The 11927-nt window shown below is 43.6% G+C and overlaps 1 protein-coding gene across 1 annotated transcript in view; it reads right to left on the reverse strand.

Annotated features, from left to right (window-relative positions):
• Positions 1-3344, reverse strand: part of LOC109920744 — a 36962-nt gene extending 33618 nt beyond the window's left edge. Inside the window, exons 1-2 of the mRNA XM_048606739.1 lie at positions 3298-3344; positions 2762-2825 (exon numbers count right to left, since the gene is read on the reverse strand). The gene's annotated coding sequence lies outside the window, so the exon portion shown is untranslated. The remainder of the gene's footprint in view (positions 1-2761; positions 2826-3297) is intronic.
• Between the last annotated feature and the right edge of the window lie 8583 nt (positions 3345-11927).

Consider the following 11927-nt stretch of genomic DNA (forward strand, 5'->3'; position numbering starts at 1 on the left):
ATTAGGGATGGGCAATAAATGCTAGCCTAGCCAGTGATGCCCACATCCCACAAAAGAGAAAAAAATTTCAATTGGATTGAATGATTAATGTAAGCTAGAGAGAATAGTTGACAATCTTATCTTTGTTATTGAATGGAAGATTAATCTCCATTATACTAAATGGCTAGAGATGTTCAAGAAGAATTTGAGAGAAGTGAGCCATAATTATAAAAATAGTGCAAGGTTATTCAGCAGTGGAATCAAGAGGTAAATGTTGCATGTGGGAGCCGATGGCCTTGTGATGTTATCATTGAACTATTAATGAGAAACTCAAACAATGTTCTGAATTTTAATCCCGTCATGTTAGATGGTTGTACCAGTGCCAAAATTGGGAGAGCTGTCTCACAGACATCGTCATACTTATGGAATCATACCTTAGAGACAATCACCATCACCATCCCTGGGTATGTCCTGTTTCATCGGCAGGACAGACCCTGCAGAAATGGCGGTATGGTGGTGTACAGTTGGGGCAGGAGTTGCCCTGGGAATCCTCAACATTGACTCTGGCCCCAGTGAAGTCTCATGGTTCAGATTAAACATGGGCAAGGAAACCTCCTGCTGATTACCATGTACCATCCTCCCTCGGCTGATGAATCAGTACTCCTCCACGTCAAGCAACACTTGGAGGAACCACTGAGGATGGCAAGGGCAAAAAATGCCACTACGAAGAGTGGCTCAGCAACAGTAGTACTGATCGAACTGGTTGGGTCCTAAAGGATACAGCTGCTAGACTGGGTCTGCAGCACATGCTGAGTGAACCACTAAGAGGGAAAAACATACTTGACCTCATCCTCACCAATCTTCCAGCTGCGTAGTATTCAATAGCATTGCTATCACTGAATCCCCGACTATCGACAGCCTAAGAGTTACCATTTACCAGAAACTCAACTGGACTCACCAAAAAAATACAGTGACTACAAGAGCAAGTCAGAGGCTAGGAATCCTGCAGTGAATAACTCAACTCCTAACTCCTCAAAGCCTATCCATCCACAAGGCACAAATCAGGAGTCTGATGGAGCATTCCACACTTGCCTGGATGAGTGCAGCCCCAACAACACCCAAGAAGCTTGAGACCATCCAAGACAAAGCAGCCCTCTTGATTGGCACTAAATCCACAAACGTCCATTCCCTCCAAACCAATGCTCAGCAGTAATAGATACAAGATGCACTGCAGAAAGTTTCCCAAGATACTTAGACAGCATTTTCCAAACCCACAACCATTTCTGTCTAAAAGGACAAGGGCAGCAGATACATGGGAACACCACTCCTTGCAAGTTCCCCTCTAAAGCACTCACCATCCTGACTTGGAAATATATCACTGTTCCTTCACTGTTGCTGGGTCGAAATCCTGGAATTCCCTCCCTAAGGGCATTATGGGTCAACCCACAGCACATGGACTGCAATGGTTCAAGAAGGCAGCTCACCACCCGCAGCAATGTGGGTGACTCTTAATGGCACTGTGGGTAATTAGGGATGGTCAATAAATTCAAGCCTTACAAGCAATGCCCACATCCCACAAAATAGTAAAAGATTTTGATAAGGCTGCATTATTGGAGGGTTGTTTTTTGTTTTTTTTTCAGACTGGAGACCTGTGACCAGTGATGTTCTACAGCAATTGGTGCTGCTTCCACCTTTATTTATCATTTATATAAATGATTTAGATGAGAATATATAAAGTATGGTTAGTATGTTTGCTGATGACACGAAGATTTTTGGGATAGTGGACAGCAAAGACGGTTATCTAAGATTACAGAGAGATCTTGATCAATTGGGTCAATGGGCTGAAGAGTGGCAAATTAAGTTTAATTTGGATAAATGCGAGGCATTGCATTTTGGTAAAATAAACAAAGACAAGAATTATATCATTAAGAGTAGAGCCTTGGGCAGTGTTGTGGAGCAGAGATACCTAGGGGTTCAGGTACATAATTCTTTGAAGTTTGCATCACATTTATGTAGCATGGTTAAGAAGGCATTTAGCACGCTTGCCTTCATTGCTCAGACCTTTGAGTATAGGAGTTGGAATGTTATTGAGGTTGTACAGGAAGTTGGTAAGGCCTTTCCTGGAATACTGTGTCCAGTTCTGGTCTCCCTGTCATAGGAAGGATATTATGAAGCTGGAGAGTGTTCAGAAGAGATTTACCAGGAAGTTGGAGGGTTTGAGTTATAAGGAGAGGCTGGATATGCTGGGATTTTTTTCACTGGAGCATAGAAGGTTGAGGGGTGACATTATGGAGGCTTATAAAAATAATGAGTGGTATAGAGAGGGTGAATGGCAGGTGTCTTTTCCTTAGGATGGGGGATTTCAAGACTAGTGGGCATATTTTTAAGGTGAGTGGAGAATGGTTTAAACAAGACATGAGGGGCAATTTTTTTTATCAGAGAGTGATTTTCTTGTGGAATGAGTAGATGCAGGTACAGTTAGAATGTTTAAAAGACATTTATGTAAGTACATGAATAAGAAATGTTTGGAGGGATATGAGCCAAGCACAGGCAGGGATTATAGTTAGTGTAGACTGATTGGGCCAAAGGGTCTGTTTCTGTGCCGTATAACTCTATGACCCTATGATTAATGTAAACAGGAAAAACAGTTGACAATCTTATCTAAATTATTGAATCGCGGTTTAATCTCCATTATATTGAATGGGTAGAGAAATTCGAGAAGCATTTGAGAAAAATGGACCATAATTATTGTAAGTGCAAGGCCATTTCAGGGCCTTCTTACCTTCTCAAGGGGCAATTAGGGACAGGCAATAAATTCTGGCTCAGCCCGCGACTTCACATCCCATCTGAGGGTAGAACAAAAACCCAGAATTCAGCCACCACGAAAACCTTACAGATTTCAGTTTTAGCAACCGGTGTAGGTGTGTATTTTTTTTCAGGCACAGTATCAGAAAGAAGAAGTAAAGGAAAAACAAGAAGTTCTGCAGGTTATGTCTGACTTCACTGAAAGGCACGGCAGTCCCGAGGAATCAAATTGCGTTGTTTTGCCCCAATCCATGACACTATCTGTGTTGAAGTCCTCTGTTCATTCAACCAGCTCAAAGTGATTTTGCTTTGGCAGGCCCAAGCTAAGCCTCCGAGCCAAACTGAAACCAGACTTCTGTCAGTGCATTCCATCTGCTGGACTTTAAGATGTACCAAAGAACGCACCCAAGGGGAGCAGAAGATGATGCCACTAGACTAGTAATCCAGGAGCCCGCTCCAGCACCGTGCACAGGAGCAGAAGAGTACAAATCGAGGCCAGGGCTGGAGGCCTACCTTTTACAGAGAGATGAACAGGAACATCCTTCAGCTGAAGATCCAGCCCACACTGTGCTTGAAAAAAACATCACTGTCACAGAAAAAGCTGCAGGAAATTTGGCGCGGAAAATATTGCTGTTAGGGATTGTCTATAAATTGCTATCAAGTAGAAAAGTGTAATATTTATTTAAGAACTAAAACTCAGAAACAGAAGAAATACATGAAAGTCAGAGCCAATTTAATAATGAAATATACTATATATTGCAGAACAAGCCATACAATACAAGATAATTTTTTATATTCATCCACAGAATGAGGGCATTGCTGGCTGGGCCAGCATTTATTGCCTATCCCTAATTGTCCCAGTCAAGAGTCAACCACGCATTACTGGGCGACTGGAGTCACATGTAGGCCAGACCAGGTAAGGATGGCAGATTTCCTTCCCTAAAGGGTCTTAGTGAATCAGGTGGCTTCTCCACATCAGTTGATAATGGATTCATGGTCATCATCAGATTCCTAATTCCAGATTTTTATTGAATTCAAACTCCTCCATCTGCCACAGTGGGATATAAACCCAGGTCTGCCAAACATTTCCTGGAATAATAGTATAGCGATATTATGACTAGGCCTTTGCCTCCAATAAAGTAATAGAAGCCAAAGTAAGATAAGTGAAGGAGAGTAAAGTTAACACTGGGGATGTGCCTTTAAAGCAATGTAAGTTTAAATTTAAGACATGGTAGCACTGCTTGGTAGAGTGGAATTTGTGGCCTGTATGTGGGATGCTAGACAACCAAAATAAAACAAAGAATCACAGATGCTGGAGATCTAAAACAAAACAGAAATTGCTGGAGAAACTCAGCAGGTCTGGCAGTGTCTGTGGAGGGAGAAACAGAGTCAATGTTTTGAGTCTGGTGACCTGTTCTGAAAAAGGATCACCAGACTCGGAACGTTCCTGTTTCTCTGTCCACTGAAGTTGCCAGACCTGCTGAGTTTCTTTAGCAATCTCTGATTTTTGTCGGCATGTGTAGGAAGTTGTTGTAGCTGCAGAAACCCGAGCTCCAGGTTTCAGAGCTCGAATGCGTCCGGAGATACTGGGACACATCTGCGAGGCTGGCAGTTATGTGGGTAGCACTTTTAGAGAGGTGGTCCCACCCTATATAGGAAGGGAATGGGTCACTGTTAGGCAGTTCAAGTGAGAAACAGGTTAAGTAGTATAGGAATCTCCTGGGTTCCTGCTCACAATTCGGTTTTCCATTTTGGAAGCTGATGAGAGCCTTAGTTCCTCAGGGGAATGCAGTCAGAGACAAGTTTGTGGCACAGTGTGTGGTTCAGCTGTACAGGAGTGGAAGAAGAAGAAAGAAAGAGCTATAGTGATAGGGGATTAGTTAGTTAGGAGAACAGACGGGCATTTCTGTGGCTGTCAATGTGACTCTAGAATGCTATGTTGTCTCTCTGGTGCCATGGTCCCAGGATATCACAGAGCAGCTGCAGGATGTTCTTCAGAGGGAGGGTGAAGAGCCAGAGGGCAATGCCCATGTTGGTACCAATGACTTGGGTAGAGAGAGGAATATGGTTTTGCAATCAGAATATAGGGAGTTAAGTAGAAAGCGAGCAAATAGAACCTCAAATGTAGCAATCTCCAATTACTCCTGTGCAAGGAGTGCAGGAATGGAAGGCAGATAAATGCGTGATTGGAAAGATGGCACAGATTCCTACAGTACAGGAACTGTTTGCAGCAAAGCAGCAAGCCGGACAGGTTTCACTTTAACAGAACTGGGACTGACTTTCTTGCAGGGTATTTTCTGTCTACATAATAGAATTTCCTTTATTGTCACATGTATTCCAGTACAGAAGTACAGGAGTACATTATAAGTTTTTACAATGGCTGCCTCTAATGGCGCCATCTGAGGTACACGTACCGAGGTGCAAATCTTGGATGCAAAAGGGGAATAAAAGGAAAAATAGTCGCATTACTTACAGTGTCTAAAAAATAAGCTAAAAGCGAGATAATTCTAACATAGTTAAAGGATTGACATTACAGTCCGGTAAAGAATTTCAGATCAATATTACATTACAACAGCATTGTAGCAGCTCAGTGAGTGAATGGTCTGACTGCACCCCAGGCCTCAGCCCAACAACAGTCCCACTCTACACCAAACCTTCAGTCAGCTTTAAACTGACTTGGCAGAATGTGGTAACCAAGGGAGAATAGTACAGAAGACCAGGGTTTACAAAATACTGAGGGATGCACTTGGCAATAGCAGAGACATAAGCAAGTTAAGAAGATGAAGTCAGACTAAAAAAGGGAGTGAAGTCAAAATAGAGTGAAGGTGCATGTTGGGTAATTACATAGGCAGTTACAGATGCTCATCATTTTGTGAAAATATGATGTTGTCATAGAATCCTGACAGTGTGGAAACAGGCCCTTCAGCCCAACCAGTCCACATCCCCCTATAACCCACCTAATCTAGGCATCCCTGAACACTACAGGCAATTTAGCACAGTCAATCCACCTAACCTGCACATCTTTGGACTGTGGGAGGAAACCCACTCAGACACTGAGAGAATATGCAAACTCCACGCAGACAGTCACCTGAGGGTGGAATCAAACCCAGGTCCCTGGTGCTGTGAGGCAGTAGTGCTAACCACTGAGCCACCGTGCCGTTGTGGTGTGACAGAGGCTTAAGGAAGGGCAAGACCAGTGTTAACATTCCTGGGTACAATGTTTATTGATTTATTCACTTGAAGGACATAGGCAGAGAGTTGAGAATACAGCCAAGTCCATCCCACAAAGTAACCTTCTATCCACTGACTCCATCTATTCTTCCCACTGCCTCGGGAAGGCAGCTAACATCAACAAAGACCCCTCCCACCCCGGTTATAATCTCTTCCAACCTCTTCTGTCAGGCAGAAGATACAAAATGTAAACAAACATACCAACAGATTCAAGAACAGCTTGTTCTCTGCTGTTATAAGAATTCCGAATGGAACTCTCAAACTTTAAATTTAATGTCGATCTTGCTCTTTGGGCACCTTCTCTGCAGCTGTAACATTATATTCCTCGCTCTGTTCTATTACTCTAATGCACTTTGTATGTTATGATCTGCCTGTACTGCACGCAGAACAAAACTTGTCACTTTTCACTGTGCTAGGTACGTTACAATAAAAAATCAAATCGAATCAGAGTAAGGGGTTGCCCCTTTAATACAGAGATGAGACAGAATTTCTTCTATCAGAATGTGAATCTACTCCAAAACCTCAGAATCTGTCAAATCCTTTACCACAGAGGCCAGTCAAGTCTGAGTCATTACATATATTCAAAGCTGACATGAATTTTTAATCAGTAAGGGAATCAAGGGCCATTGGAAAAAAGACAGACAAGTAGATTTGAGGATTATCACATCAGCCACGATCTCATTGAGTGACAAAGCAGACTCGATGGGCTGAATGGCCTACATTTACTCCTATGTCTTATGAGCTGATGCCAGTATAACTGAATGTATTTAACTAACTTGGTTTAATGTCCTAGTGATGAAGTGGAGTTAGAATCTCGTCTGTAGAAATTGGTCAATTCTTACTTGTTAAAGATGGCTAATAAATGGGGGTGGCACAGTGGCTCAGTGGTTAGCACTGCTGCCTCACAGCACCAAGGACCCAGGTTCAATTCTACCCTCAGGCAACTGTCTGCATGGAGTTTGCACATTCTCCCTGTGTCTGTGTGGGCTTGCTCCCACAGTGCAAAGATGAGCAGGCTAGGTAGATTGGCTATGCTTAAAAAAATTGCCCATAGCATTCAGGGATGTGTAGATTAGGTAGGTTACACATGACAGGCCTGGGTGGGAGGGTCAGTGTGGACTTGTTGGGCCAAAGGGCCCATTTCCACACTGCAGGAATTCCATGATCTATGATTCTATGATCTAAATACTGGCCTAATAGCAACACCCACACAATAAAAACAATTAACCAGAAACATAACCCTTTGGCTAACACCTCATTTATTATCCAACTCAGCCCCTGAAACTCTAACACTTATAAGCACTAACCAATAAGGTAAATATTTTTTAAAATCTTACCACTAACTAGCTAAAAGCATTAACAATTGAATTGAAAAATTGTGACTCACCCTGGGCATACTTTCCCTGATCAGTTAATAAGCAACTCTTTTGAGAACAAAGCTTTAAATGAGTTAACATGACACTTCAGAATTGAATGTGGGCATGCACATGGAGGAAACGGAAATGTGATGCAGGTAATGTGAATTAATGTGCTTTAGAGTGCTTGATTGATATTAACCACAGTTTTCAAAACGCTGTCATTATTTCCTTTGTTTCAGTCTTTAAATATCACCAACTTCCTGACTAAAATATTACACTTTTTGGGTCTTTTCAGCGAAATTAATAACATCATTTATAACTTTAAACTGTATACAAAATTAATATTCAACAAGGTCAATCTGTAAGAGAAGGAACTATTTGTGCACTAGGTCTGCAGTGTTAACCAGGTAACTCAGGTAAAAGTAGTTAGTACCGCTGCCTCACAGTGCCAGGCCTCCAGATTTAATTCCATCCTTGGGTCACAGTCTGTGTGGCATTTGCCCGTTGCCCATGTGGGTTTCCTCCGGATGCTCTGGTTTCCTCCCACAGTTCAAAGATATGCAGGTTAGGTGGATTGGCCATGCTAAATTACCCCATAGTATCCAGGGATGTGCAGGCTAGGTGGGTTAGCCATGGGAAATGTTGTATTATGGGGATGGAGGGGAATACTCTTTGGAGGGTCGGTGCAAACCCGATGGGCCGAATGAACTCTATCTGCACCGTAGGGATTCTATGATTGAAAAAAACTTACACCAGTTAAACCAAAACAATATTGTGTTGAGAATCCTGTGGCGGGAAATTGTTATGGAATTTTACGACCGTTCACAAGGCAAAGCGTAAATGTAACGAAACTAAAAGAGAGCTTGTTTCAGTTTCAGCAACTCCCATAATCCCATCACCTTAGGTTTCAGCCTCAGGAATGTGAAGGTCTGTTCTCAAAGAGAAACATTTAAAGCTGCCTGATCAGCAGCCAAGAAGGTGTGAGGTTCAACTCACAGGAAAATTAAATGACTGTTTCTTTGACGTCTTGAATGCCAACAATGGATTCCCGCTAAAGCTGGAGGAATGAATGTATGATTGATCTTATTGTCATGTATATTTAACAGTGAGAAAACCCGTAAAATACAGTGAAAAGCTTTCAACTGTCGCCATGATCCAGTTCTACTTTGATTAGCTACCAGCGCCAGGCCTAACGCATAACAATGTCACCGATCCTCAGGTGGTTGGCTTTTATCTGCCTTTTGCAATGGCGTAGCAAGCCATCTGTTTAAGGGGCAATTAAAGATAAGTAACAAACATTGCTCTTGTCAGCAACGCCAATGGTCTTTGAGAAAATAAAGGTAAAAAAATTACACCCAATTTCCAGATAATCATCTATCATAACAAAAACTAAAGTTGCTGGAAAAGCTCAGCAGGTCTGGCAGCATCTGTGAAGGAGAAAACAGAGTTAACGTTTCGGGTCCGGTGACCCTTCCTCAGAACTGATGGTGGCTGGGAAAACGTCAGTTTATATGCAGAAAATAGGAAGGTGGGTGGGGTATGGAGTAAATGAAAGGATAGATCCCAAAGAGGGAGAAAGACAGTAGGACAGACAAAGGAGTTGCTAACGATCAGGCTGGGAGGGTGAACAGTTGTTAATGGGCACTGTTAGTGACTAACAACAGGGGGTGTGTAATGGTAGGCTATGTGGTAACAAGTTCTTTCGGTTTTTATTAATCATTAATCATGTCTGAATCTCTGAGCCCAAAGCTTAAAAGGTTATGTTTTACTCCAAACTCACCATTTCTTTTATTTTTTGGAATCAAAAGGAACCAGCTGGCAGGTACGATGAAATGCCGGTCAGTCATTAGGCACTGGGAACATTCGAAGTGTGTATCACAGCAAAAACAAAATCCACATCATTAAGGGACATCAACTCAGTCCATCAATATTTCATTAAAGCCACTAACTTGCTGGTGATTCTTTCGTATATTGCATACTCTTTCACTCAATCGTAATTCATCAGGATCGTGCATCTCATCACTATTGCTGAAGGAAGTGTTGCCAGAGGCTATTTAAATAATATTGATTCTCTCTAAGTAGTTTGGGTGTTTGCCAGGGAATTATTTGTAGCTATGTTCATCGGCAGTTAAGTAGCTTTCAATGATTAAAGAAAGAAAGGGCTTGCATTTACAAGGAGGCTTTGGTGATGTCAGGGCGCCCAAAGTGATTTGAAGCCAGTGAAAAACTTTTGTGTTGTGGTTTCTGTTGCCGTTAATTTGGACCTGAAAACAGCAGTAGTGATAATGATCAGATTCTGCTTACACTGTTGCTTTAGAGCTAAGCGTTGCAAGCAACATGAGGGAAATGTAACTGCACTTCCTTAAATAGGCGTGGTGTGGAGGTGCCGGTGTGGGACTGGGGTAGACAATGTCAGAAATCACACGACACCAGGTTATAGTCCAACAGGTTCATCTGAAATCACAAGCTTTCAGAGCGCAGCTCCTTCGTCATATAAAGTCTTCACCAGATGAAGGAGCAGTGCTCCGAAAGCTTGTGATTTCAGGACTATAACCTGGTGTCGTGTGACTTCTGACTTCCTTAAATAGCACCAAGTGGGTTTTACATCAGCTGAAGAGGACAGGTGAAGTCTCACAATGTGTCTGGAATGGGACTTGAAATCCCAACCTCCAACTCTGTGGAGGCAAGGGTGTGACCACTCAGCCACTGTGATGGATCACAGAAGTCTCCTAGCACAAAACAAGGCCACTCGGCCCATCCTGTCTCCTTTTTGCTAGGAGACCAGGGGAATCAGTCTGACACATGTGCTCTCACCTAATTCTGGCCTCTCCAACATTTCTGATTTTAACCTCCCCGACCCCACCTCTATTGGCGGTCACTCTTTCACTGCCTCAGCCCTAAACTCTGGAATTCCCCACCCCACTCCCCCTAAACTCTCCAATTTTCTGCTTCTTTCCTCTTTAAGATGCTGCTCAAAACTTATCTCTTTAACCAGGATTTTTAGCTTTTTTTTCCTAACGTCACTTTGAGTGATGAAAAAAATTTTGCTCTATAACTCTCCTGTGAAGTGCCTTAGCATGTCTTAATATGTTAAAGGTGTACAGCACAGAAACAGACCCTTCGGTCCAATTCATCCATTCTGACCAGATATCCAAAATTAATCTAGTTCCATTTGCCAGCATTTGGCCCATGTCCTTCTAAACTCTTCCTATTCATACACCCATCCAGATGTCTTTTAAATTTTGTAACTGTACCAGCCTCCACCACTTCCTCTGGCAGCTCATTCCATACACACACCACCCTCTGTGTGAAAAAGTTACCTCTTAGGTCCCTTTCAGATCTTTCCTCTCTCACCTTAAACCATGCCCCTCTAGTTTTGGGTTCCCCTTCCCTGAGAGAAAGACCTGGGTGATCACCCTATTTATGCCCCTCATGATTTTATAAACCTCCATAAGGTCACCTCTTAGCTTCCAATGCTCCAGGGAAAATAGCCCCAGTCTATTCCGCCTCTTCCTATAGCTCAAACCCTCTAACCCTGGCAACATCCTTGTCAAGAGATAGTAGGAACTGCAGATGCTGGAAAAGTAGGAACTGCAGATGCTGGAAAGTGCCGTGGTCGACCCATTGTCTCTGCCTGCTCCTGCCCCACTGAACTTATCTCCACTTATCTCGACTCCATTTTCTCCCTCTAGGTCCAGGAACTCCCTACCTACGTCCGTGACACCACCCACGCCCCCCACTTCCTCCAAAACTTCCGATTCCCTGGTCCCCAACACCTCATCTTTACCATGGATGTCCAGTCCCTATACACTTGCATTCCCCATGCAGATGGCCTAAAGGCCCTCCGCTTCTTCCTGTTCCGCAGGCCCGACCAGTCCCCCTCCACTGACACCCTTATCCGCTTAGCTGAACTCGTCCTCACCTTTAACAACTTCTCCTTCAATTCCTCCTACTTCCTACAGACAAAGGGGGTGGCCATGGGTACCCGCATGGGCCCAAGCTACGCCTGCCTCTTTGTAGGTTACGTGGAACAATCCCTCTTCCGTACCTACACTGGCCCAATCCCCCACCTCTTCCTCAGTTACATCGATGACTGTATCGGCGCCTCCTCGTCCTCCCATGAGGAGCTCGAACAGTTCATCCACTTCACGAACACCTTCCACCCCAACCTTAAGTTCACCTGGACCATCTCTGATATCTCTCTCTCCTTCCTGGACCTCTCTGTTTCCATCTCTGGCAACCACCTGGAAACCGATATCCATTTCAAGCTCACCGACTCCCACAGCTACCTTGAATACACCTCCTCCCACCCACCTTTCTGCAAAAATGCCATCCCCTATTCCCAATTCCTTCGCCTCCGCTGCATCTGCTCTCAGGATGAGGCATTACACTCCCGAACATCCCAGATGTCCTCGTTTTTCAAGGACCACAACTTCCCCTCCACAGTGGTCGAAAATGCCCTCGACCCTGTCTCCCACATTTCCCGCACCTCATCCCTCACACCCCCTCCCCGCAATAACAACCAAAACAGAATCCCCCTCGTCCTCACGTACC

The sequence above is a fragment of the Rhincodon typus genome, chromosome 16 (genome assembly GCF_021869965.1).
Source record: "Rhincodon typus isolate 14 chromosome 16, sRhiTyp1.1, whole genome shotgun sequence".
Classification (NCBI taxonomy): Eukaryota; Metazoa; Chordata; class Chondrichthyes; order Orectolobiformes; family Rhincodontidae; genus Rhincodon; species Rhincodon typus.